The 25,921-nt window shown below is 42.1% G+C and overlaps 1 long non-coding RNA gene across 1 annotated transcript; it reads left to right on the top strand.

Annotated features, from left to right (window-relative positions):
• Positions 1-619: 619 nt before the first annotated feature.
• Positions 620-23,335, top strand: LOC121445407. The gene is made up of 6 exons (XR_005973924.1): positions 620-766; positions 1,023-1,074; positions 19,360-19,567; positions 21,488-21,649; positions 21,880-21,979; positions 23,151-23,335. It is a non-coding gene; the product is annotated as an uncharacterized LOC121445407 (long non-coding RNA).
• Positions 23,336-25,921: the final 2,586 nt, after the last annotated feature.

Below are 25,921 nucleotides of genomic sequence, written 5' to 3'. Positions count from 1 at the left end.
GGCGTGTGCCACCAACGCCCGGCTAAAAATTTTTTAGTGTTTTAAAATTGTATTTATATGCATATTCACATACAAAACTTATCTAAAAGCACAGAGGTGAGTTATTCTCTTAATCTTTGGAATAAGGAGTTTAGTATTTCAAAGGGGGACAATTAATAGATATATCCTAGAGTATGAGAACTCTTCTCTTAAAGTTAATTTTTACCCTCAATTAGTAGGGACCATGTTGTAGAACCAGAATTGAGATAAGGATCAAGGAGCTAACATCTTTATCAGAATTGTATGATTATGTATATATTGTTTTTTTAAAAAAATAAATTTAAAGACTCATTCTAATTGTTTCAAAGAAATGTTTAAGACCATTGGCCATCTCTGTAAATGTATTCCTTTGTAGTTTGTCATTTTGTTCCTAAAATTTTAACTTTACTATAAGCCAAAATGAAGTTGGGCCAAGTTAATTAATAACTTTAGTTTACATGAACACTTATTTTATTTTTGTTTTTATTTATTCTCTCTTACAATATATTCTTACTATTCCTCCCAGTCCTTCCCCCACCTCCCTGCTCCCCAGAACCAGGTCTTCCGTCTTCCCCCAGAAAAGACTAGGCCTCCCAGGGACATCAACCGAACGTGGCACAACAAGATACGATAAAACCAGGCACAAACTCTCACATCAAAGCTGGGCAAGGCAACCCAGTAGGAGGAAAAGGATCCTGAGAGCAGACAGAAGAGTCAGAGACACCACCACTCCCACAAAACCACTAAGGTAGCAGCCATAACGTACTCAGAGGACCTAGCACAGACCTGTGTAGGCTTTGCGATCTCTGTGATTCCCCATGACCTCTTCTTAGTTGTTTCTGTGGGCCATGTTCTCTTGGTGTCCTTGGTCCCTCTGACACCCGCTATTCCTCCCCATCTTCTGTGGTTTCTCGAACTTCAAGGGAGGGACCTTATGGAGATCTCATTTGGGCTCTCTCTCTATCTAGTGTTTGACTGTGGGTCTCTGCATTTGCTCCCTTCAGCTGCTGGGTGAAGCCTCTCTGATGAAAACTGAACTATGAACCAATCTGATTTGTGAGTATAGCAGAATATCATTCGGAATCATATTACTGGTTTTTTTTTGTCCAGTCACATTTGGGAACACTTACTTATAAACCAATCTTGTATTGAGTAAATTATGTTGAAAAAAATCACATTTAGACAATGTATATATTTATAATCATACATAAGATATTTTTATCCAAGATGTTATTGTTTGTTGGGATTACACTTTTTTCCTTTCCTGTCTCTGATCCAATCCTTCCTTCATCTCTTCCCTCTCACCATAACTTCCAAAATTTTCTATAATTTTCTGCTACTATTGATGGTACACAGCCAATAAGTTCCTCAATTTCTGTGGGAGCTTTTTCCCTCTGTGGTCCTTTGATGGCCGATCATTATGAAACATCTCTCTAGAGACCAAATGTTTTCATCTTCATGTTTCTTAATATTGAGAGATGAAATGAAAATCCTTGTTCCTCACTATCTCCTCCAAAATATCTTGCACACACACGTGTGCACAAGCAAACACACACACACACACACACACACAGGATCATGTAAATTGGATATTCCTTTTTTCTATACTTTGACCATCATATTCTGAGGTACTTTCATTTCATTTTGTATCTGGCTCTGTCTCTCATTTCTACCCAAAAGGTAGATCCTAGTTTCATTTTTGTTTTTGTGAGAAAATATCCTGAGAAAAACTGAGGCAGAGAAAGGGTGACTCAGCTCACAATTCTGGGTTCCAGTCTAACATGGCAGGCAAGTCACAGGGGCAGGAGCTTGGCACATCCAACATGCATGATTGCTTATGTTCAATTTGATTTTTCCACACTATACAGTTCAGGACTATCTGAAGTATATTGTAATCCATGTAAATTTTATAACACAGTGAGCTGGGCAATATTATACCAAGTTACAGGTGTTGGGGAATATGTTACAGTTGTAGAGTTGGAGAGATATCCTGACTTATTGGGAAGCCAGGTTATACTTCGAGCCACAATAGGACAGCTCAGCCCTAGAGGAAGTCAGGCTACCTGGAGCTGGGGTGCAATGGGGAATGTTCTCCCAGCAGGATATAGTGATCCTACTCTTCTCCTGGAGAGCAGCTATAGCTGAGCTCTGCTCTGCTCCCTTAAGGGAGGGTCCTGGCAGGGCTATCTGCTTCTTCTCCTTCTCCAGCCCAAGATGTTTCTTCTCTTGCTAACACTCTGCTAAAGGGGAAGCCCCTACTCCTTTGAAAACTTGTTACTTTTTTCTGCCCAGCCTTGCTTTAAGGAGTATCCCAGCAAGGTTCTGTGCTGCTCCACCTTGCTGAGGCCCCCTAGGGGGCATCTCAGCAAGGTTTTTCAGCTCAGTCCCCTAAGGGACATCCCAGCCGGGTTCTTCTAGTCTGCGCAGGCAAATGAAGGTTGTCACCCAAGACTCTTTGGAGAAAGAAATTTATTTGGGAAGGAGGAGTCCAGGAGAGTGGCTGCCTCTGCCAGGGAGGGATAAATGGTAGCCTTTAACTGAAGGGGCAGAGAGGCTTATACAGGGCTTCTTAGGGGAGGAGTTTTCCCAGGGAGAAGAGGAATTGGTTAGTTTTTCCCTGCTCAGGGATTGGTAAATTTAGTTTGGTCAGGGCAGAGATGGCTCAGACTTTATGGCCAAACTGTTTCTTTCACTGGTCCTTTTTAGCTTTTTGACTCTTAGGACCAGGGCATAGTTGTCTCTAACTCTTATTCTAGGGACAAAGTGTGTTTCTTTCTTTGACACTAGTTTCAAAGTCAGGGCATGTTTCTTTGGTTCTGGGCTCAGGGATAAAGATGTTTCTTTCCTGGCTCAGGTCTCAGATCCAGAGTGTGTTTCTTTCACTGGCTCTGGGTTCAGAGTCAGGGTGCCCAGTGATTGGTCGGTTTCCTACCCTTTGGTTGGTTGGTGCAGTTGGGCAGTTGGGGCAGAGATGGCTCTGTCGTCATGGTCAAACTGTGTTTCTTGCCCTGGTTCTTTTTAGCTTTTGGACTCTAATCTTATGAGCAGGGCACATTTCTCTCACGGACGCTGATTCTAGGGACTGTGACACTAGTTTCAGAGCCAGGGCACACGCCTTTAGTCCTGGGTTTAGGGATAAAGATATTTCTCTCCCTGGCCCAGGTCTCAAAAACAGGGTGTGTTTCTTTCTCAGACTCTGGGTTCAGAGTCAGGGTGTTCAGTGATTGGTTGGTTTCCTACTCCAGTTGTCCCTTTTACCCTACAACAGGTCTGAAGACATGAGACAGAGTGGTTAAATGAGTTTTTCTGTGTCATAGCCTAAAAGTAGCAAACCTGTACAATGAAATTATTTTAAAGCACAGAGCTACAGCCCCTGCTCTGTGTGACTTGTCCTCTCTAAAATATTCTCCTGTACTCATTTCCTTCCATTGATTTCTTTTTATAGAAAGTGCTAGGAATGTGTTTAGATTCTTCCGTATCCAAATCCACCTTGTCCTTTTGGTCTAGGGCAATATTATCTCTGGCCTGGGTTGATCTAGTAACATCTCTCATACTCCATACATCAATCCTTGCTGGTTTCATGCTTGTTGTAAATACTCCCATCTGCAAATAAATCATTTAAGAACAATATCAGTACTTGATATCTTTCATCATGTTGTGTTCCTATGTATCTTAATACGCATGCATATTTTTAAAGCTGTAGTGTATAGGACACATATGAAATAGCCAAGAGTTTCTACAAAGAGATCCACAGGTTATCATGGTAACCCAGAACACAGTTTTATTTTTTTAGTAAATCCTTCTCATTTTAATTGTTTGGATAGGAATATGCTATACCTTTTTCCCCACCCCCCTTCCACCCTCTGCCTTCCCACCCCTCTCCCCCTGTCCTTCATGCTCCCAATTTACTCAGATCTTGTCTTTTTTCCCCTTCCTAGACAGATCCATGTATGTCTCTCTTAGGGTCCTCTTTGTTACCTAGGTTCTCTGGTTGTCTTTTGCTTTATGTCTATTATCTACTTATGTGTGAGTACATATATTTGTCTTTCAGGGTCTGGGTTACCTCACTCAGGATGGCTTTTTTCTAGTTCCATTTGCCTGCAAATTTCAAGATGTCATTGTTTTCAGAACACAGAACATTTATCTATGCATCCCTAGATGCTGTGATAGTGGTACAGTGAACAGGGGGCACTAGACATTCATCTGCAATATTGATTGCCTTTCTTTTAATACATGCCCAGAAGTGGTATTGCTGGATCATAGGTTAGTTCTCGTGTTCCTTTTGTAAAGAGACTTGTGCTTTATATAATATTCCCGCCTACAAAACGTAACAGGGTGCATTGGTATTCCATACAATTAAGCACACTATCTGTGATACTGGCAGGGTAAGGCCTTTGTATGAAATCAAAAGGAAAAATGACTGTTCTCTAAAAGTCATCATGGATGTGGAAATGGCATTTAGCCTGGCAGGGTCAGGTGATAGGGATTATAATTTACCTTTTGCTCTTTTTTCCAAATCTTATTTTGCATTTATTTATGGGTGAGTACATGCCACAGTCCATGTGTGGAGGTCAGAGAACAGCGTGTAGCAGTCATGTGCTTCCGTCATGTGTGGCGTGGGGATTAAACGTGAATCATCAGGCTTGTCCACAGGCACTTCGCCCTGCTTAGCCGTCTCGTAGGGCCTCAGTTAGCTTCTAAATCCCATAATGACGTACAAACTGTCTTTTTCTTTTTTGTCCTCCTGTTAATTCATCTGTGCTGATAACAAAGTTTTATAGTCAAAACTAATATCTCTTATTAATAGTTAATAAAGGGGAAACAAATTCTTGTATTATCAAGAGGCTGGAATAATTGAATTTAGTTTGAAACTTAGAAGTTCTATTAGTAAGGATCAGAGACAATCAGACATATAAATGGCACATTACTCCAAGATGAATCTAGATTTGGGTAAAAACAGTGTTCCAGGGAAGTATAGAAAGGACAAAGGTTTCGAAGGGTTAAATAACACTGGGCATTTTTTTTTTATCCTAAATGGGGAAAAAAAAATCAAACAGGCTCTAACAATGCATGTCTCTGATTTTCTTTTATTTTGTCTACAAGCCTATGTCTGAGAACACTGCCTATATCTGAGAACCCTGATGGCTGCCAGGTTTGTTCGTGGCTTTAAGGATGGTAAAGGCCATTTGGAACATGAGTTTCCCACCTCATTCCAACATCTGGTTCTTTCAGTTCTTGCTAAAGACATGAATAGAGCTTTCTTTTTTTATTTTAGTTTTCCCTTTTATTGAAAATAGATTTTTTTTCTCACATAAATAATATATCCTGATTACAGTTTCCCCTCCCTCTATTCCTCCAGGTTCTTCCCAGTTTCTAACCCATTTGGATCTGATTAGAAAAGAACAGGCTTCTAAGAGATAATACTTAAATATAACATAAAATATAATAAGATAAAACAAAAACTATCACTTTAGAATCTGACAAACAAGCAGAAGGAAAAGAGCCCACGAGAAGGCATAAAAATCATATCCACTTATTTGCCCACTTTGGAATCCTATAAAAACACTAAACTGGAAGCCATAATATATATGCAGAGGTTCTGGTACAGAACTCGTGCAGGCCACAGCTGTATGTGCTGCTTGAGTCTCTGAGTTTCTCTGCTCCAGTTACTTTAGAAGGCCTTCTTCTCCCAGGGTTGTCTAACTCCTCTGACTCTTCCACTCCTTTTGGGTCCTCAGGCTTGTCTGCAAGCACCCTTACCTGCGAGCCATCTCAGTTATCTTCTGAACCCCATAATGATGTATGAACCATCATTTTCTGAGCCCTGACGGGAAGGATTTGATGGATGAACCCTATTTAGGACTGAGTGTTGTAAGGTCTCTCACTTTCTGTATAGTGTCGGACCGTGACTCTATTTGTTCTCTGCTGCAGGAGGAAGCTTCTCTGATGATGGCTGAATGAGGCAATGATTTATAAGTATAGCAGAATGTCATTAGGAGTCCTTTTGTCACCACCTCCCCTCCCTTCTTTTAGACAAGTAGTATTTGATTTTACCTTAGTCCCTGGGCTATTTAGTCTCTGGTTCTTGGTTACCCTAGTAGTATTGGTAGTAAGGGTTCAGTCTCATGGAGTCTAATCAGAATTTGGTTTGTTACTCCCACAAGCTTTGCGATACCATTGCCCTAGCATATCTTGCAGGCAGAACACTATTGTAGATCAGAGGGTTTATGGCTAGCTTAGTGTTTAGGTTTCTCTTTTGTTAGTCTGCAGAGTGCCTTCCCATAGCCAAGACACTAGAACATAGGAATGGAAGTTCTATGCAGGCACCAACTGGACCTCTCCATGTTCAGTGAGTTGTATGGGTGTTGTGTTTAGTAACAGGGCCTTGTCATCAGTTTGTGGAGAGCAACCTATTGTCTTAGCAACAGCCTGGGTTTGGGGGTTCCCTTTGGGACCTCTTTGGCCAACAACTCAACTCGATGTAATCCATTCCTGGTACTGGAAACTTCATTGGTGACAAGAAATGGCTAGTTAGGGCTCTGCTTCCCCCATGATTTAGCAGTTTCATTTAAATCACCTATATGTGTATATATATATATGGAAGTTTCTACTGTATTAGGTTTCCATACCACCCCTTAGATGCTCCTTCATTTTAACTGTCTCTCCTCATACTCCCTTCCTCAACCCCTTCTTCTACTTTCCCCACTTGCTTCACCAGTTCCAGCCCACCCCATCTATCCATAATGATCTAGTCTATTTCCCTTCCTTGTCTGTTTCTCTAGTCCCTTAATGTCTCTATACTTACCGTCTGAGGTTCTATGTTGTAGCGTGGTTGTCATTGATTTAACAGCTAATATCCAGATCTAAGTGAGTACAGTCGATATTTGTTTTCTGGGTCTGGGATACTTCACTCAGGATTATTTTTCCTAGTTCTACACATTTGCTGTTGTTGTTGTTCTTTTTAATGGCTGAGTAATACTCTACTGTGTTAATGTACCACATTTTCTTTCCCCTTTCTCCTTTCTCTCCTTAGTTAGCTGACAGTGAAGGGGCTTTTAATTGTGCACCAGGCTGCTTTACTAGGAGGAAAGAAAGTGACTTAGGATGTGCAGGTGGTAAGGAATTTGGAGGTCACAATTTGTACCAAGTCAGATCTGGTCACTCTTCCTCAACAAGGCAATTAAAAGAGTCAAACTAAAAGTGAAAAGCAGAAAAGGGAGAATTTACTCAATGGAGTCACATTGGAAAGGGGGACAAAGAAATACAGAAACCTCTTCACATCCAGTTTTAGGGCCTCCAAGTAAGGTCAAGGTTTAAAGAGAAAGCCAAGCAGTCCTGGCCAGTGTGTGGTCAAGGCCACTTGTGGCGGCTTCAGTCTCCTCCTATAAGGTGGTCTGACAAGTTGTTATAACTGTGAAAATAATCTCTTTCCTAAGACAAGTTCCCTCTCTGCCTGGTGCCCTTTTCTTCTCCCAGCATGAGATTTTTGGGGAAATTTTCATATTTTTAGGGTCTGTGTTCAACAGTCTGATAGCCAGATTGTATCTCTTTATAATATCTTTATTTCTGCCAGACCAGTTACATAGGGAATCAGGTTTTATGATGTTACCCCCAAACTAACCCCCCCCCAAATGTGCTATTACATAGACCCAGGAGCAGAGTTCTAGGCAGTGTCTATTTCTGATGGGAGTATCATTCAGACATTTAGTAGGTTTCTGGGTAGAACAACAGAAGCCAAGGAACCCAGAACCCACATTTAACAGGATCCATCAGACACATGACAGACAAGGACCCCCACCCCCCAACTTTAGGATGGATTTCAGCATAAATCTCCAGGAATGTTGTGGTGGGGACACAGACACATAGCTTCACTTGTTTATCTTTAACATTCTGAGCAGTTCCTCTAAGCTAGGGGCCTCCACTCAGGCCAGAGACTTTTGGTTTAAGACTGGAAGGAATTTTAGCACTTGTTTGTACAAAAACGTCACTTTAATGTAAACGGGAGTTAAAAGGAGAAAAAAGCTGCTCAAGGAAAACTGTAAGACACATAAGACACAAAGAAACAAGGGCAGAGAAAGAGATGAGTATTATGCCCAGTCCCTGGGGACCCCAAAAGGCCACCGGAGAGACTGACTCACCGAAATGCAAGAATAAGGCTTATTGTGTCCACATACAAGCTGGCAGGGACCTCGTCTGCGTAGCAGTGGCAAGAGGAGGTACCCTGCTCCACCAGAGGGCATTATTTAAAGGTAAAAGCCGGAGAAGTTACATTAGCAGAGTGTGGTGATGGTTTCACTCCTGATTGGCTCATGTCTAGGGACTTCTCAGAAATTTTATTTTCAAACCTCACCTGTTGCTTATCAAGTGTTCTTATCAGCTGACCTTTGGGTGGGGACATTCTGCTGTTATTTGTACTTTCTGGATGGCTACCCTGTTACTTTTACCCCTAGCCATTTCTGAAGACTGGAATGTTTTATGGAAAATAGCTTACACAAGACACAAGATGGAGCATAGGACAAAATGGAGGAATTTTGGATCTTCAATGAGCAGGGAGCTGTTTTATCTTTAGTTTTGATATAAACTCAAATCTTAATTTGTTTTAGCATCTAATTTAACTCATGTAGTTATTTGAAAAGCTCTTTATTATGGATTAGCAGTTTTATCAGCATTTTACATTTGAATTAAAGCGAGCTATTTGTGTTTTTAGAAATTTTTATTGCCTAGGACTTTGTGTAAGTGTACGAGATAAAACCAGTTTGGAGGTAGTACAGGTTATTTTATCTTTACTTCAACCTCTATAGTTTCCAAATATTTGCGAGTTAGTAAGTAGTTACATAAACTGACTAGAATACCAGATGATGGTTTATCTTTAAGCATTCAAACACTTCCTCACTTTTGGAGAGAGAGAAAGAGAGTGGTGGAAGAAGAGAGAGGGAGGGAGGAGAGAGGTGGTAAAGTATCTCTTACGTGTAAAAGACTGGGACTTTTGCTGGACCTCACAGCTCGAGTTAATAATATACTTTGAGGTTACTTAAGACTGCTATCCTGCCTGTACTCAGCCTGTTTGTTTAACCTGCCTTTAAGAAAAGAGTGTAACCACCAACCTTGCTTGCCTTGCATTTTCCATGTAATCAACTTTTACAGCCTAAGCTAATGTATAGCCATAATGTTAAAATACACAGTTTTTCCATGCCCCTGACCTAGAGTAATATATGTGTACCATTTGCTGAAAGCAGCAAAAGTAGAGGTTAGAAGCCCTTTCTAAAATGAATAGCTACAATGGACACAACATTTGGACTGCCCAATAATGGTGCTTGTAATACTGTTGGTTCTCTGAGGTCATTGACTTTGTGACTTAATCCCTTGTAAAACACCTGTAGGGATTCCTGTAAAGTGCCCCTCATTCCCTCCTCGTGAGGTGTTTCTGTCAGAGCTTCCACCAGCCCAAAAGCTAAGCATTTCAGCTGATAGTAGCTGAGACAGACAGTGCAGAATACCCCTGCTTTGCCATAATGTGCTGTTCTGCCAAAGTATTTGAGAAATGTTCTGATTTATGACTTTGTTTTGTTCCGTAACTAAAAACAGTGTTGGATTCAGAGTGCCCTGACTGAGTACTATAGTCCCAGGTCATGAGTACTTAGGTTTTGCTTAAGAGAGAACTATCTCATATTTGTTTTGAGGTGAGCACTGTGTGTTTTGTGTGAACACCTTACAGATCTAAAAAGCCCAAGGGGCAGTCACCCCCAAACACTTAACAGGAAAAGGGGTCATGAATTTGAGACAGAGTGGACAGTGGGAATGAGAGGAAAGGGAATGAGAGATATGATATAATTATATTTTAATTAAAAAAATTAAGATACATAAATGGATGGTGGGAGTGTAGCATGATTTTTTTTATATTAGGTGTAGAACTCAAGTACTTGATCATGCTCCACTGCGTGCGCTCGCTCGCTCTCTCTGTCTCTCTCTCTCTCTGTGTGTGTGTGTGTGTGTGTGTGTGTGTGTGTGACATGTCTGAACTCTTGATCCTCCTGCCTCAAAGGTTCCACCTACTAGTTGAAAGGATGGTAGGTCAGAGGCAGAAGGGAGGCACTGATGGCTATGTAAGGGGACTGAGATAGTTTTGGCTGTGGGTTTATAACATTTTAGCTCTCCACAGTCATGAATTCAAACCATTCGGCCTTGCAGAAGTTATTTCTTCCCAGCAACTTTAGTTTACCGGGAGTTCAATGTCGGCTGGGCCACAGAGCTGAGGATAATTTGAACTCATGATCCTTTTGCTATCACCTCCCATGTGCTGGGATTATGGGTGCATGTCACTATGTTCAGCTTAAATATGTAAGATTTCATGTAAGAGACTATGATTTTAGAGGAATACTTTGTGACTGGGGACGTAGTTTCAGCGTCCGGGCCTATACGTGGAATGGGGAGGCCTTGGCATCAGTCTCTGGCACTAGGGAACATGATGAAAGAAACGTTCTCAGGATCATTCTGGCAGTCAGAAACTTCCCAGTATCTTTAACCGCTTTCAAAAGCTGGACTCTTGACAGTTGCATGCCATACTCCTTCCCTAAGTAAATTTCCACCCTGCGTCAGCCCTGGTGTGGTCTGGCCTCACTGTCCTCTTTGCTGTGCGTCAGATGAATAGCCCTTAAACTTGAGTCACTCCGTTTTTCCCTTTGACATGACACCTTGCCCTGGATGATCTGAACAATCTGTCCACACTAAAATGTAGACAACGGCAGAGCATTCTGGAGCGCCACTGTCAGGTCACAATGCAAGGCCTCCCCCTCACTCTGTTCTGGTGTCTCCCTGCACCCCGAAGCATGTAAGCTTTGGTTCTTAGAAGTACATATTCAACCCTTAGTCACTTGATGGTATAATGGGTAGGATTATTTTTAAGCCCTGGAATCGGGAGAGTTTCTTTGCATCTTCAAACATGCAAGCAAAGGGTCCTGCAACAAAACAATTTTTAACATTCGAGTAGGAATTACACATAGGAAAAAATATGATGAGCTATTTGGAAAAATGTGTATATACACAGATGAAACAATGTAAAAATATATTCATATTTTTAAAACTAACAAAATAGGACGAAAATTTCTATGAAACTTAAGTTTTCAATGATGCACTTCTGTAGTTGCTTCTGTGAGCCACTGGTTATTTTGCAGGCAGCAAATGAGATTTTTAAAAGGTTGACGTTTCCTTACAAATCATTGCTTAAGTCAAAGGGTGCTGCAGTAGCTTGTCAGTGCTGTGGATTGGAGCTTAGAGGTTAAGTTGGGGTGACTGGTACGCCTAAGGAATGCTAACTTTACTCGGTTTCCTAATTTCCTTTGTCTTCGCAGCTTCCTTTGCTTTCTGGAGCACTAAACACAGAGAAAAGCTTAGAGATCATATTGGCCAGGGGATGCAACCTCTTTTGTTTATATAAGCAATGCTTTCTTAGGAGCAGGCCTCCCGCCCAGTTCAGATGCGTGCTGGCGACTGGCCACTCCTGGACAGCACAGAAAAGCACTGTCTCTTGTGCTGTCCAGGGCCCGGTTGCAGGTGGGGAGACTTTAGAATGGATAAGCAGAAGGCCCTTGAAAAGGAAAGACTGCAGTGGCAGCCTGCCCACTCTCGTGGGCTCAGAGGTAGGTTGTTAGGGTCCAGAAGTGAGGGCTGATGCTCACGACCTCACATGCGATCATTGTGCAGATCCAAAGCCCACCAATCCAGTGACTTACTGGCTTGTGTACTTCCTGTGTGTCTGGCATGGCCTGCTGCTGTTGCTATGGCTCCGAGGGCGGGAGTAAAGGCTGCGTTTCCGGGCATGTTCTCCAGGCCGGTGCACTTAGTGCATGAAATCTTGTAGCCTCCGACCCCCTCATTTATGCCTCCTGTCTGCCACATCCTTTCTCACTTGGGCGGTGGGTAGAAGAAGGAAGGAAAGTTAGATTTTCGTTCCCTGTGGTTGGATCTGTTTTTTTCTTTCTCACCGGTAGATGGTAGTGCTGCTCCTTGCTGCCGCCTGCTGCCTGGCTTCTCCCCCTCCCCCCGCCCTTTGTGCTTGAAAAAAATGCGACGAAGTGCTGCGGTCTTTCCTTTTACCTGTTTCCTTTTGCCCCCCCCCCCCCCCTTCTTTTTCTTCTCCCTTAAATGCTATAGATTCCATGGGATTTTCATGAGGGTTTTTTTCAGGGTTCTTTTACTAAAACGCAATATCTGGTTTTGGGTAACTCCAACTACTCATATTTTCTCTTTATTAGTTGTCTTGGCATATAAGGATCTGATTTTGTATTGAGGCCATATACTGTTTGATTCATAGACATCAGTTAGCATCACTGTATAAAATTTGGAATCCAGATAAGGTATCCAGTCACCATGACCATAGTATCTTATAATTTTCCTTACAAGTTTTTCATTCCTAATGGTACGTTTTATTTTTCTTGAACTGTATTTTTCATACTTTGAAATCAATATTGAATATATTTATGAGGTGTGTGAAATTTTGTTTATTCATTTATTGTGTAATACTCAATGAAATATCTATTCATTATCACCACAAAAACATAACTCTTACCTCTAAGGGAAGAAGAGAGTTTATTATGGAGATGAGTAACCCTGACCCCGGAACATAGATTTGGGTTACCCTAAATCCCATGTTAAGATGTGGTGATGGTTTCATGAGATTTTATAGTAACAGACAAAGGAAATCCTAATTGAGGACCCTTTTCAAATGTATTCAGATAGCCAGATGTGAGAATTCTTTGAAGAAGCCTAGTCTGCAAAGGCTTATTGACTGTTTAAAACCTTGTGGGGTATAGTGGTGTCCGCCTTAATTCCAGCAATTGTGGGCATATCTCTGAGTTGGAGGCCAGCCTAGTCTACATAGTGAGTTCCAGGACTGTCAGGAGAACCCTGTCTCAAACAAACAAAAAAACAAAACAACTACCGCAGTGATGTGGAGAGGCTGGAATGTTGCCATTCCAGGACCTAATTACAGTTTATCTTGGGTGATCTTTAGCCTACTGAATGGCCTTTTCTTTCCCCTCCCTAGATCCACTATCCTGACAAACAGATAAAGCCGACCAAAGGGCGAGCAGTATTGTTAGGCGAGCAGTATTGTTCGGTGAGCAGTATTGTTCGGTGAGCAGTATTGTTCGGTGGACAGTATTGTTCGGTGGGCAGTATTGTTCGGTGGGCAGTATTGTTCGGTGGGCAGTATTGTTCGGTGGGCAGTATTGTTCGGTGGGCAGTATTGTTCGGTGGGCAGTATTGTTCCGTGGGCAGTATTGTTCGGTGGGCAGTATTGTTCGGTGAGCAGTATTGTTCGGTGGGCAGTATTGTTCGGTGGGCAGTATTGTTCGGTGGGCAGTATTGTTCGGTGAGCAGTATTGTTAGGTGAGCAGTATTGTTCGGTGGGCAGTATTGTTCCGTGAGCAGTATTGTTCGGTGGGCAGTATTGTTCCTTGAGCAGTATTGTTCGGTGAGCAGTATTGTTCGGTGGGCAGTATTGTTCCGTGAGCAGTATTGTTTGGTGGACAGTATTGTTAGGTGGTATCGAAGGCCTACAGCAGGGGTCTCTCAATCTCACTATAACCTGCCTGCATGATGTGCCCACTGATGTATTTGGAAAAGTATCTTGATTTTTGGATTTCTTCTGTCACAATAAAGTGATAAAGTGTATGAAACTGCTACCTCATTAGAACATGGTATTTTGGGGAGATCTAAATCTCTGTTCCTATGCCATGGCAACTCATATTTGACTCCAGAAAAACCACACTTTTTTTTTAACTTTGAGGTGAGACCGGTTTCTTTCCTTGGCAGTGGTTATAGTGAGGGAGTGGAGAGGGAGTGGGGGAGCTCTACTCTAGACCTCGGGTACTGTTCTTAGCTTTGGGATTTACCTACTGGTCACAAGGATGTTGAATCACATCTATTGGGTGGAACTCTGTTTAGGAGTTGTGGTAGCCCAAGATAATTTGGCTTTGGTCCTGCAACATTCCAACTGTCCTTAGCTTTGTAGAGTGTTTAAAGTAGATGTGGATTTTCCCCTGAGCATTTTAGTTCACACCATTTATTATGGCTTTAGGATAGAAAAGTTGCAAATAATTTAAAAACAAAAGTGCATGTTAAACACAGTGAAATTCATATTGCATAGTGATTTCAGCTTTTTTTTTAAAAAAAAATGAGGTTGGTAACACGAGATACTTTTCCTGTTTTATTTTTAAAAATATATGGTTGCACTATGTAGCCCTGGATGGCCTGAAATTCATTTTACAGTCCAGGCCTTGAATTCTTAGTTCTGGGAATAAATGCATGTACCGCCATGCCCTGCTTATCTGCCTTTTGAAACACAGTCATTGGCCGTTATTCACTTACTTACTTTAGTTCAGGCGTTGTCTATTATAGAAGAGTAGATGAACAGCACTTGAACACGGGTCAGCCACTACTGAGAGACTGGCCAGTACCTTCTGAGGGGACAGGAGGTGGCCTCCTCCCTTGGCAGATTGAAAGGGAGACAGATTCAGATCCCTAAACCTGGAGTTATGGAGATGGGGGCAAGGAGGCATCCAGTGTGGTCATAGACCCGATGAGGGAGAATCGCGTGGGAACTCTGGAGTGGGTACACTCACACAGAGAGAAGTCAGGCCTTGCAAAGCATTGTGGTTCTATTAGCATCCGCCAATCGAAGCAGAGGCTATACATCTTGTGCCAGGCCAGACACATATGTACAGCAGTTCTCTGAAGTGCACAGCCTCTGGCATGTTTGAAAACGAGAGAAAAGAAGAATAGTAGGTATTTGCGATGCTTTTTGAAATGACCCTGAACACAATGCTGCCACACTTACACTTTGATGTATACCTCTAGAAAAGTAATATCTTTGTGTCTAACTTATTTGATTACTATAGTGATTCTTTATATAATTATGAAGTACCTTTCAGTGCCATGTAAATGCCAAGAAATCCACTAGTGATTTTGTAGCAATATTGACTTTTCTTAGAATAAAATGACAAACATTCAAAGGGAGATGTTCTTTCCTTCACAGAGATAATATAAATGCCGCAGTTCAACTTCCTTTCAGTTTGGTGTTGTTTGTACTTGTCACCAGTATTTTAATTCCTTGATGCCTTACATTAAGTTACCACACTGTACCTCTGCCTTGACAGGCTGGTCATTATTATAGCTTTCAGGGTTCATAGCTGGGTAGGGCTGTTAACAGCTTCTCTTTCCCAGAAGCCTGTGCAGTATCTTTCATTAGTATGAAAGCTAGCCAGTAGGGGGAAGCTCCCCACTCAGTACCAACTTGATTACTCGGAATCCCGTGGCTTTTCAGCTATTAGGCTCCGAATCCACAGTCTTCAGCACTTAGGCTCTTACCACTAAGTTCTAGTGGGCAACCAAGAGCAATGGCAGCAACCTGTATTGTTTGACAGATATCTGGAACAATCCAGACAAATAGCTTGAGGGCAGGGATTTCATGCCTGGGACTGCGGGATTTTATTTGGCAACCTCTGGCTTCTGGGAGAAACATTATCATTTCTGCAGGGCAACTCCAGTTCAACTATTTTCCTTTGCTTATATCAGTTTGCACACTAGTTAGTGAGGGCTCAACTTTTCTCACATCCTCACCAACCTGTGTTGTCACTTGTTTTCTTAGCCATTTCTGAATAGGATAGATTAAATCTAAATGTAATTTTAACTTGCATTTCCCTGATGGCTAAGTGTATTAAATACTTTAAAAAATATTCTCAACTATTTGTGTTTGTTCTTTAGATAGTGTTCTGTTCAGTTCCATAGCCAATTTTAAAATTGAGTTTGCTTTCTTGGTGTTTAATATTCTGAGTTCTTTATGTACCTTAGATACTAACTCTCTGTAACACGTACTTTTGAAGACTCATGCCTCTGTCCTCGGATTCTGTATGACCCCAGTTAATTGAAAGTTTATCTTGCAGTATAGACACCTTCTAAGTTGATGAAGTCCAACTTGTTGGTTGTTGCTTCTGTTTTGTGAGAGTCCTTGTCTGAGCCTATCCTGAAGTGTGTGTGCTCCCAGAAGTTTCAGAGTCTCGGGGCTCAGGGGTCACGTTAATATCTTTGATCCATTTGGAGTTGATTTTTACACACGCTGACAGATAAGAAGCAAATTTTAGCTACATTTAGATACCCAATTTTCACAACACCATTTGGTAAAGATGTTGTCTTTTCTCCAATGTCTAGTTTTGACATTTGTCAAAAATCAGGTGGCTGGGCTAGGGAGCCTGCATGGGGCTGGACTAGGCCTTCTGCATGTGTGTTTCGGTTGTGCGGCTTGGTCTACTTGTGGGACTCCTGGCAGTGGATACGGGACCTGTTTCTAATGCTGGGTTGTCTTGCTTAGCCTTAATACAAAGGGAGGAGCTTAAAGTCCTACCTGAACTTGATATGCCATGCTTTGTTGGCACTAATGGGAGGTCTGTCCTTTTCTGAACAGAGGTGATGGAGGGAAGGAGTTAAAGGAGAGATGGAGGGAAGGAATGGAGGGAGGGGGAGGGGAAACTGTAGTCAGGATGCAAAATAAATGAAAACATTCAGTTAATAAACAAATCAAAAAAATCAGGTGGCTGTAGGTATATGTTCTTTCATCTGGTCTTCAGTTTGCCTGTTTATGTGTCAAGTACAATATTGTTTTCTTTACTGTGGCTCTGAAATCTTTGAAATCAGGCATTGTTATACCTCCAGTAGTGTGTGTATTGCTCAGGATTATTTGTGCTACTCAAGGTCATTTGTACTTCCATATGAAATTCAGATTGCATTTTCAATATCCATGAACAATTCCTCTGAAATTTTGGTGGCGATTACAATGAATTTGTAGATTGCTTTTGGTAGGATGGCCAATTTTTTGTTTTACAATATTAACCGTATTAATCAATCCATATTCATGGAGGTCTCTCCATCTTCTGGTGTCTTTTTAAATTTCTTCATTGTTTTAAAGTTTTCATTTTATAGATCTTTCATTTCCTTGATGTATTAGTTATTTTTCTGTTGCTGTGATTAAATACTACTCCCTAAAGTAACTTATGGAAGAAAGAATTTATTTTGGGTTTATGGTTCCACAGGGATAAAGAATCCATCATGGCAGGGAGGTATAGCAGCATCATGCATGGCAGCTGGAGCAGGAAGCTCACATCCTAGAGATAAGCAAGAGGCAGAGAGCAATTTGGAAGCAGGCCAAGACTTTAAGCTCTCAAAGCTTTACCACAGTAACATACTTTCTCCAACAAGGCCATACTTCAACCTCCCTGAACAGTGTCACCAACTGGGGACCAAGTATTCAAAACTCAGAGCCTATGGAGGACATTTCTTATTTAAACAGGCACAATTGGTTAGGTATTTTATTTATATAAGTTAAGGATATTGTGAAGGTATGTTTGCCTTTGGTATATAGCAAGGGCATTGATTTGTGTATGTTAATTTTTGTGGCCTGCCACCTTGCTGAAAGTGTTTGTCAGATCTAGGAGAATCTTTAGGGTCTTTTAGTTGCAGAAAAATTATATACAAATAGTGATACTTGGACTTCTTTTCAATTCCTTCATTTGTCTTAATGCTCTAGCTAGTACTTTAAGTACTATGTAGAATTTGAGTGGGGAGCATGGATACCCTTGTTTTGTTCTGATTTCAGTTGAACTTAGTCCAACTTTCATCCATTTAGCTTTATGATGAATAACATATTATGTTGAGAAATAGTCCCTTCACCATAGTTTCTCCAGGGTGATTAGTGTTAGTTTTTGTACCAATTGAAACCATTATATATATGTCTACATAAATGTATTTTATGGAATTTTAGGTAAATACAGCATAATATGATTCACTATTAATTTTCCAAATATTTGATGTTGTTTGTGCCCTCTTCTTCTGCATTGTTTTTCCTCCTCCTTTCCCAGTGAAAACTCCGCTCCTTGTTTTTCCAATTTCCCTCTTCATAGCACTCATGTCCTGCTATTTCCCTCTCTAGGGATCGTCCGCCACCACATGTGCTTCTTAAAATTCCTGGTTACTGCAATTATTCAAGGTTACATAGTCACATCTGAAGATTTGGATCTAGGAATCACAGATAACAGAGAACACGCAGTGTGCGTCTTTCTGGTCTGAGTTACTCCTCTCAATATATTATTTTATAGTTCCATTTGCTGCAAATTTCAAAATTTAATTTTTCATTACATATAGTGTCTACATTTTCATTATTCATTCATCAGTTACAGACATTTAGGATTTCCTACCTGTCTTAGTTAGGGTTTCTATTGCTGTGAATAGATACAATAACCACAGCAACTCTAATAAAGGAAAACATTTAATCGGGGCTGGCTTATAGTTTCAGAGGTTTAGACCATTATCTTTGTGATGGTGTACAAGCAGACATGGTGCTGGAGAAGGAACTGAGAGTTCTAGATCTTGATCCATAGGCAGCAGAATCAACTGTGTCCCACACTGGGCATAGCTTGAGCATATGAGACTTCAAGTCCAAGCTCCACAGTGAGACACTTCCTCCAACAAGGCCACACCTCCTAATGCCACTCCCTTTGGGCCAAGTATTCAAAGACATGAGTCTATGGGGGCATACCTATTCAAATCATTACCCTAGCTATTGTGTATAGAGCAACAGTGAACAAGGCTGAGCAAGCATTCATGGGCCAGGATGTTGAGGTTTTTGGACATATGCCAAGGGGTGCTGTAGTTTTATAATATGTTAGACTTATTTTTAGACTTGTGAGAATTCTTAAAATTGTTTCCAGAGTGGCTTTACCAGTTTTGAATCCCCCCAACAGTGAATGAGGGTTCCCTTTTCTTAAATTCCTCACAGGTATTTGTTGTTGGTTGTTTTGTTGATTCTAACTATTCTGACTGGGGTAAGATGAAATCAGAGCTGTAATTTGAATTCCCCTAGTTACTAAGATTGTGAACATTTTAAGCCATATTCATTCATTGTGAGAATTCTGTTCAGATTCATAGTCTATTTTAATTGCTCATTTGTTTTGGTAACTCTTTAGATTCTTTATGTATTTGGGGTATTAATCCTCGGTCAGATGTTTAGCTGAGTTTCTTCTCCAACCAATTGGTTATTTTCATAACTGTACAGAATCTCTTTAGTTTTATGAGGTGCCACTTGTCAGTTTTGGGCCTTCATTTCTGGGCAAAGGGAGTCCTTTTCAGAAAGTCATTTCCTGCACCTAGCTCTTGTAGGATATGCCCCAACTTTCTTCTATATGTTTCAGCATTTCAGGTTTCATACTGAGTTCTTTGATTCACTAGGAACTTTTTTTTTTGACCAGGGTGATAGATACGAGTCTAATCTCATTCTTCTGCATGTTTTTCCAGCACCATTTGTTGAAGAGGCCGTCTTTGTCCAGGGTGTTTCTGGCATCTTTGTTGTAATGGAGATGTGACAGCTGTCTAGGGGATTGATGAATTTGCTCCCTGACACGAACAAAGAATTGAATGACTAGGAAGACAGAAGACACAGCTTTATCCTGTCAAGATGGGAGAAGTCTAAAGCTGGAAGTCTATTAAACAGAGGCTGACTTGGGTACTTTACAGTTCCTCTTCTTTCCCCTATTGGTCCTGTATAGATACCTGTCCCCCTCCCCGACTTTCTAGTGATTTCTCCTCATGGAGTCCTCTGGGAACAAAAAGTAGCCCTCTCACAGAGCCTACTTTTGTTTTTCTTGTCCCTCTAACTATGCTTAATACCCTGTGGTTTGAATAAGTATGGTCCCCATAAGCTCATATTTGAAAGCTTAATCACCAGGGAGTGGCAACTATTCAAAAGGATTATAAGGATTAGAAGTGTGGCCTTGTTGGAAGAAGTGTATCACTGGGGGTGGGTGTTGAGGTTTCAAAGGCCCATGCCAGGCCCAGTGTTCCTCTTTCTGCCTACAGATAAGGATATTGCTCTCAGGTACTGCTCCAGTGCTTGTCTGTATGGTGTCTTGCTCCCTACTATGGTGACTTTGGACTAAACCTCTCAAACTATAAAGGAGCTCCCAACTAAATGTCTTCCCTTCTAAGAGTTGCCCTGGTCATGGTGGCCCTGGATAGCAATAGAAGAATGAGTAAGACATACCACCCCCTCAGAGATTGATACTGCCTGCTGTTGGAGGAGTGGGTATTGACTGTTCTACTTACTTTCTGCTCAGAGGAAGTGGAATCTGGGGGGGTCAGTGTAATGGAAAAATTAAAAATGCTGCAGATCCCCAAGCAGTGGCAGCAGGCCATGTGGCAGCAGGCAGTGGGCCCTGGGAGCAGCCAGTCCCAGGCAGGGACAGCTGCAGGTCCCTGAGCTGTGACTGGTCCTGGGCAGGGAGACACACGGTGGCGGGCGACAGAGACATGGATAGGCATACCATGCAGAGTGAGGTTGGATATTTATTTGGGGATTGTGGAAGGGAAGAGGGAGAAGGGGAGAGGGGAGAGAGAGAAGAAAGAGGGGAGAGAAAGAAGGGGAAGGGGAAAAGTGGGAAGAGGCAGAAGCTGCCTCTTTGAGAGGGAGACTGGGAAGAGAGAAGGAACTCAGGCTAGAAGCTGATGAAGATCAGCCTGTTTCAACAAACAGGGGAGGGAGTGGGCGTGGCTTGTCTCTTAAAGAGACAGAATAGATCATTACAGTCAGTCCAAGTGAGGGGTGGTCCAGGGTGCTGTGGCCAAATTCTAGTGGGCAGTGTATCTGGGGCTTCATCTGTAGGACCTCTGTCTTCATCTGTAGCTGGTATATGTATCTATATATGTGAATAATTTCAGTGAAGTTATATCACTTGGGGTACTAATTGTTTGGGTTAAAGCCTCATTCCAGTCCCTGGCAGATTATCCCTATACCCAAAGAGTCTGGGATGTTTGGGTGGAAGCCTCACCCTAGCTCCTGGCATCCATATATCCAAAGAGTCTGGAATGTTTGTATGGAAGTCTCACTCCAACCCCTGGCATTCATATATCCAAAGAGTCTGGAATGTCTGGGTGGAAGTTTCATCCCAAGCCTCCTCCCTTGGGAGTTGCCTTAGCCCAGACTCCACCTCCAAGACAGCCTGCCAAATGATGACCCCCTCCCCAGAGATGCTCAAGACCACTCCCACAGGGTATTTAAACTGCCCCTCAGAGAGCAAACACGTGGTTTTCTAGTCTTCCTTCCCCAGCTCCTCTCTAGGAGAATGGAAATCCATCTTGGAGTATTGGTATCCGTTAAACCTTGGTCTTTTCTAATTCAGTTTGATTTGGTCTGATTCAGATTATTGCATTAGCAGAGAGAGACTTACCGGGGTCAGAAACTTTTCACTAATGCTTCCTCGAAGAACCATAGACCAAAAATCCCCACCCCCAGTACAAAGTCTGAGAAATCTCCTTTCCTGTTGTTGTTCAGGCGAGTCCAAGACACTCCCAAAACAATATAGGCTATTGCTATTGTCTTTGCCCCCATGAAGTAAATTCCTAGTGTTGACGACTCTTTGCTCTTCAGACACAGGACTTAGAGGATTTGAGCTGAAGCTGACCTGAAAGCCTCTTCCCTGAGGACTAGCTTTCCCAGTAATGGAAGGCGCTGTACAAGCTGCTGGAAGAGGGAAGCCGTCAACTGTCCTACTAGTCTGTGAGGCCTATGACCAAAGCATGAGCAGCATTGGTAAGATCTAGAAATATAATAGTGACAGTTATATTTTGGTGGCAGCCAGCGGCTGTCTAATTGGACTTATGGCTCCGGTAAACAGTGGGAAATCATGCCTGGTACTGGAAACTCAACCAACTTCCTGTTGCTAATGAGCTCATGGATCTTCAAGTAGAACCTACTGGTGCCATATCTGGTAACAGTAATTAACCTAACTGCATTCTGAATATTTGTCCTTATACCCACAGATATGTGTAGCTCTCACCCCTCATCAAAGACGCTTCCCTTTACAAAAGACAGAGACAATCCAGAAAACCCCAGTGGTCACAGTGCAGAGAACAAGTGATGGTAGGTGCCAACCTGAACTGATCCATCTACCTAAAACCCCCAACTCTAAAGTTCATGGAACATCAGAGAGGGCACGGAAATTTCAAGAGTCTAAGGACAGGTAAGTTTGCTGTGAGATCGTGTCTACTAGAAGTGACAGGGAAGTTACAACCATGATACCAGCAAAAATATGGCTGCCCAAATGAACCCGAATAATGACTACACCAATAGGCATGCTTACTTTAAAGGGGGAAATGTCATGGGACCGTACCCCTAGACAAAGAACTGCAGGCACCTGAGAATGCTAAAAAAGGGAGAATTAGTCTCCCCAGGACTGAACCTCCCAATCTCTTATCCACAAGGGGTCAACCCTGAAAATCATATATATACAAGTAACATTACATAGACTCAGAAGATTTATTTATATATTTATGTATGTACACATACATGTACATATGTAAATATATATTTATGTATATGAAAGAATAATAAAGAAAAAGGGCCATGAATTTGAGAGAGAGTTAGGGACAGACATGAGAGGGGCTGGAGAGAGGAGGAGGAAATGATGTAATTATATTAGATTTTTAAAACTTGCTTAAAAAAAACCAAAAAGAAAGAAAAAGCATGATAGAGATGAAGCTCATCTCATGACCCTATCTCTCGCATCACTTTGTGGTCTGCCTTAGCGGCCACATAGAGTCAAATAGTCCTTTGTATGCCTATAGATTTAGAACTTGTGTAGTTATTGATGTCTATAAACATACAAAGTTTTGCTTGTGTGTGAACTTTACATAAAAGGAAGTAAGGAAAAATGAAACAGAATTCAGAACAATATATCTTAAACAATTTCAATTATTAAACTGCCTCTTTTCTGTCCATCTTTCCCACCTCCCTCCCTTCCTTTCCTTTTCTCTGTGCATCCATACTTTCCCTCCATTCTCAATTTCTTGCTGCTTTACTCTTTGCTTAGTGATGTGGAAATAGTTGTGTGGTTGTTCACCTGTTTTCTTCATTGGTATCCTCTTGTGCCAATGGAACACTTCTGTGCCAAATCCCTGTGACGTAGGAAAAGGCACTGGCAGCGGCATAGAGGTTTGCTGAAATGTCTGCATATGCCAAAGATCCTGACAAGTACTTAAGAGATACTGACTGACTTTGGACAGGATCCTGTTGCATTTTCCCATTTTCCCAGGGTTGAAGTGTGCATCTTGACTGTCTCTTGAGAGCATGTTGGCATCAGGAAAGGTATGAGCATCGGTCTCTGCAAGACTCGGAATATCTAACGGAGATAGTGCCTACAGAAAGCAGGTATGCTCTGCGCTGGCTGCTTACTGTTTCTGCCCTTTGTCTACATGGATCTCGTGATGTGGACATGGAGTCATTGCGCTAGAGTGGGGTATGTTCGTGTTTTTGAGGTGAGTAAGGACATGTCTTCGGTCTAGTACAAAATAGCCCATTGAGCAGCACATGACAGTGAGAAGGTTGAGGTCAGTGCTTACCTTTGTTGAGCTGTGCATCCTTCCTCATCCCATGTGTGGAACCGGGGTCAGGTCACTATGGGGGAGCAGCTGTCCAGAAAATAGGGTTTGCTGAACTAATTTTGGGCAGTTGAAAGTGCCACATTATTGCTGCAATGAGTGGAGACAGCGGAGTGTGGCTTTCTGTCTGCTTTCAGCTCTCTCTTCCAGGTGATTCTGCTTTTTTGTTGCAGTACCAGCAAGAATGAAGAAGGAGGTAATGTCTGGCCTTCCAGTGGGACAGATTGGAAGCAATAGAGATACAGTAATCTAAAACATATTAGAAGATACTTTCTGAGAGCAATCTTAGGTTATTCTTAAAGATACTCACTAGAAAATTCATTGGCATACATTTCTATTTGACTTATTTTGCTGCTGTAATTAAGAAAAATTTCTAACAACAGGTATGCAGTGATGTCAAACAGAAACCCCTTTTGATATTACCAAACGAAAGTCAAAAAATGCTCCTCCTTCCCCTGGACTTCTTGATTCCCTTTGGTGTGTTCCACCCTAGAGTAACATGGCACCAAACAGACAGTTCCTTGGCATCCAGGAATTTTATGTTCTATTATGTGTGTGTGTCTATTTATAGATCTGTATACAATTGGTGGGAATTTTATACATAGCTACAATGAAAGATAATTATGTGTGATCCTCAGTTTCCTTCTCCAACTTCTGTCATGTTCCCCCAGCCCCCAGCACGCCCCCTCTTAACTTCATGTCTTCTTTTTTGTAACCCTCTCAGCCCAGTTATTGCTCCCTAAAGGAAACCTAGCAGTAAAAACCCTCAAAAAGCAACGGTTCTCCTTCTCCCCGCAGCTGTTGGCTGTCAATAGCGTTTCTTCTTTAAGGAGAGAATCCAGAAGAGCACCCCTCTCTGGGTGTGGGCTGACTTGATCTTCTGCAGGTACACACAGCTTATGTCAGTTCATGACTCTGGTCACCACGTCATGTCCAGAAGACAGCATGTTTTGCAGTGGCAGCAGTCAATGAGGAGATGCAAGATCGGTCAGAGTGCTCAGAGGAAGACTGCTCTGTTTCAGAGAGGTGGTGAGATGCAGTTTGGGTGAGCAGAATCAGTAGCCAATGATGGTGGGCCTGCTGAGGATGTTGAGAGATGTTTACTAGCATACATGCTTGGATATAGTTGGCTCCTTGTACAGTTGACGTACGTGAGTGCGTGCGTGCGTGCGCGTGCGTGCGTGCGTGCATGTGTGTGTGTGTGTGTAAAATAACAGTTAACAAAAAGCAGACCATGAATTTTAAAGAGAGCAAAGAGGGCTATACAGGAAGGTTTGGAAGGAGGAAAGTGAATACAAAAATGTTGGAGTTCTATTATCTCAAATATAAAAGAAAAAAGGAAACTAATAACAATTAACTTAAGAAGACATTAAAAGGTGAAAACAGTAAAGCAGGCTGGGCAGGCCATGACGAGCAAGCACATCGGTGAGCAGCACTCCTCCATGTTCTCTGTTTCAGTTCCTGCCTCCAGGTTCCTGCCTTGACTTCCATGGATGGTGGACTACAAGCTAAGAAGAAGGAAACGATTTCCTCCTCCCAGGTCGCTCTTGGTCATGGTATTTTATCACAGCATTGCAGACCTGCGGCTCCACATATGTAATTCTTCCCATGGATAGGATCCAGAGTTGGGTAAGGGCATTGATGGCTTTTCCCCACAACCTGCATGGGGCCTTCCAGCACTGTGCACACCAGCCAACAGAGTGGAAGCTTCCAGCTTAGCGCTAGCTTCCTTCAGTAATGTAGTTTTCCCATCTAGTTCTGGCGGCTGACCTAACAATGGCAGTACCCTCCATTGTTTGGGAGCCTCTAGCCAACAACTCAGAAGGAAATAACCCACAACTGGCGTTGAGATTTTTGTTTCAAAATCTATGATTTTTGTGAGCAGCATTATTCGTTCGTTAAGGGTATCACCATTTAAAAATTTTAGCTCTCTAATTGGACTTAAGGCCTGCTTAATAGGAGAGAAACCACGGCTGGTACTGAAAACCTAGCCAGCTACCCAGGGCTAGTGAAGTCATGGATCTTGGAGGGGAACCCACAACCACCACTCTACTAAACCATCATAATCCCTAACTATGCTCTTAACTCCTTGTATTCACAGATAAGTAGAGTCCTCTCTCATCATTTTTTTTCTCTTTGCAACAGACAGAGACTGCTACAGAAAACAACAACCCATCAAGCTGCGGAGTTGTGGAGCCTGTCCCAATGGATACATCTGCAAAACAACTGCACCTAAGGCTCTGGAAAGATTTTTAGAATAGGAGGCAGAAAGATTCTGGGAACTAGAGGATCAGGGAACAAGCTGTGAGGCTCTGTCTCCTAGTAATGCCATGAGTTACCCATAATGTGCCAGCAGTGTGACTGCCCAAACATAAGCTGAACAAGGACAAAAACAGACATGCCCAAATGGACAGGGGAAGCCTGC

Source organism: Microtus oregoni, unplaced genomic scaffold (assembly GCF_018167655.1).
Source record: "Microtus oregoni isolate MIOR12 unplaced genomic scaffold, Mior012 000186F_ref0000110, whole genome shotgun sequence".
Taxonomy (NCBI): domain Eukaryota; kingdom Metazoa; phylum Chordata; class Mammalia; order Rodentia; family Cricetidae; genus Microtus; species Microtus oregoni.
This window is presented reverse-complemented; position numbering and strand designations above follow the sequence as displayed.